This window comes from Poecilia reticulata, linkage group LG4, assembly GCF_000633615.1.
Source record: "Poecilia reticulata strain Guanapo linkage group LG4, Guppy_female_1.0+MT, whole genome shotgun sequence".
Classification (NCBI taxonomy): Eukaryota; Metazoa; Chordata; class Actinopteri; order Cyprinodontiformes; family Poeciliidae; genus Poecilia; species Poecilia reticulata.
The window spans coordinates 28,567,794-28,570,448 of NC_024334.1; the positions used below are offsets into that span (position 1 = coordinate 28,567,794).

General features: G+C 44.7%; 1 long non-coding RNA gene across 1 annotated transcript in view; it reads right to left on the bottom strand.

Annotated features, from left to right (window-relative positions):
• The window catches only part of LOC103464104 (uncharacterized), a 10,786-nt gene extending 9,312 nt beyond the window's left edge, over window positions 1–1,474 (bottom strand). The window contains exon 1 of the long non-coding RNA XR_533592.1: window positions 1,154–1,474. This is a non-coding gene — a long non-coding RNA (uncharacterized LOC103464104). The remainder of the gene's footprint in view (window positions 1–1,153) is intronic.
• Between the last annotated feature and the right edge of the window lie 1,181 nt (window positions 1,475–2,655).

The following is a 2,655-nucleotide window of genomic DNA, read 5'->3' on the forward strand; positions in this document are numbered from 1 at the left end:
TCTATCTATCTATCTATCTATCTATCTATCTATCTATCTATCTATCTATCTATCTATCTATCTATCTATCTATCTATCTATCTATCTATCTATCTGTCTATCTGTCTGTCTGTCTGTCTGTCTATTGAACTCTAATAGAAAACATCTGTTCACTGTTGTCGAGCCAACGCCCACATTAGCATCTGTTAAAATGTAAATAGGCCCTTTTTTGAGATTAAATGTTGATTTTAACCCAAACTTAAAGGCACAGCACCGTTATATTTTGTGTTAAATTGCAGCATAAATCACCATCTTAGATTTAATTCATACTACGGTAGGTTCTGTTCACTTCTGAAACCGAACCAGGTATTTCTTATTAATCCAAGGAGTGTCGCTCACCTGGCTCGTCTAAATTTCTTCATATCTGGCAGATTTGCCCACGATCCACGTTTATTCTTCATACCCAGCTGATGTGAATCTATTCATGCTGTCTGCGCAACTTATTCTTGGTGTATTAGCTTTGTTCTGGTGGAACAAGTTCCCTCACACATGTGAACGGCTCACTGATCTAGCAGACACAGATAAAGGGTTGGAACATGCTCAACTATTTGAACTATTTGTCCAGAAATGTTCTAAACTTTTGACTTTAGGGTGAGTTTATCAACCTCGTTTTCCAAACAGCAGAGAGATTATGGCACTACACAAAACCCCCCACAGTCATGAGACTCGTGTGAGAAAGTGCTGGTACAGCAGCTTCAAGTCATGCAGGTGTGTGAAATATCTCTCTTTCTCTGTTCAGGGAGATTTCAATCTAATAAAAAGTACTGTAGTTAGGATTTGGTCTTGAAAAGGTCTAGGAAAAAAGAAAAAAAGGGCAACGACCTCTTGTCGAACAAGCAGATCCAACGCCTTCCTGTTTCTCATCATCCAAAGATCAAAGCCAGGCTGAGACGACTGCACAGCACGTCTGAGGCTGAAGCTCTGATAGGATCTGTTGTCATGTGTTTGTGACAAGTCAGCAGCCGCGAAGGAAAAAACAAGAGGAGGCACAGCAGAAGTCAGCTAATAAAATTTGTGAAAAGAATGCTGCACCCATACTGAGAGGAAAGTGTGTGTGTGTGTGTGTGTGTGTGTGAGAGAGAGAGAGAGACGGAGAGGAGTGTTTGCCACTCACCGTACCCTCTGGCGGTCCTCTGGTGGTCCAGGACGGCGTCTGAGTCACATAAGAGTTCAAATGAGGATATTCACAGAGTGGAAGAGACCCCAGTGACTGATTTACTGGCTGACAAACTAAAATCTGGCTAATAACTGACAAGAAACCCGCCCGGCTGTCTGAGTGACGGAGGGGGCTCCAGAACTCCTTCTGCAGTCGAAATCCTCAGAGGGCTCGACTGCCAGAGCTGTCTTGTCTTGTCATGTCCTGGTCTGTCCAGTGCCAGTTCTCTGAGCTCAATGGCCCAGCAAGAAGCAGAGAGAGGTGGGGAGGTGGTGGTGGTGGTGGCGGTGGCGTGGAGGGAGGGAGGATAAAGCTCTGTCCCCCCCAGTTCCCACAGTCTGCTTGGAGAGGAGAGGAGGTCAGATGTGGAGTTAACACACCCAGCCAGCTGCCTGCCTGCCTGCCTGCTACCGGACTTGTCTCCCTCCGTCTCTCCTCCCTGCAAGCCTGATCAATCACCCTGAAGACGCAGCAAGTGAGCCACTCAGCCCAGAGTTACAGTACAGACTCAGAGAGACTTTCACCCATTGTCCCAGGAGATTCATATGAGAGTCTGAAGGCAGAGCTGCCGGTCCTCCCTTACCCTCCTCCCTAACCTAACACTCCCTCCTCCCTCCTTCCCTGACTCTCCTCTTACATTCCCCTCTCTAGTTCTTTTTACAGCCTCCACTGAGACGCTCTTATTGTGTGGCAATTGCATTAGCCTTTAGCGAGCAAGGAATGGCTCTTAGTGTCTAATGCAATGTTGTGTCTCTTTGTCTTTATCTTTCTCCTTATCTTTCTTTCCTCTGTCTCTTCGTTTTCCCTTGTCTATCAGTTGCACATCCAACCATCCACATGGACACTTCTTCTTCTTCTTCTTCTCCTCCTTCTTCTTTCCCTACAGTTATTCCATCTTCCTCTTACTCCTTAAAATGACGCCGTGCCTCTCCGTTGCAGGTGCTTCTGTACTTTTAGTGAGTCAAGGGGGAGGATTGGGTTTCTGCAGGCTGAGAGGCATTGATTCTGTATTTGCCTTATGATTATCTCAAATGTTTGCAGGCTGTTGCAGAGCTATGGGGCAATCCATCACTGCAAAAGATGCAGAAACTATGCAGAATGAAACAATGAGCAGAAAAACAAACTCCCAACGAAAGTTGCCATTATATAGTCTCGCAACAGTATTCAGCTTGAACTTTCTCACATTTTGTCAAATACAAAAAGGCTGAGAAGGCAATGCAGTGTTGGGACTACACAAAACGGAGGACCAAGTAACTGGATTTATGACATTTGTAGCAAACTGTGTTCTTGTGAAAGAAAACAACTTGGCATGAGGTGGGGATCATTTCATCTCATCGTTTTGTGTCATTTTTAAGCCTTTTTATTTGCGGGTAAAAACCCGCTATGCATCAGTTTGTTCCCATTTTGACAAGTGATGATTTGAGGTAGTTTTCTTTAAACTGCTCATAATAGGAAAATGT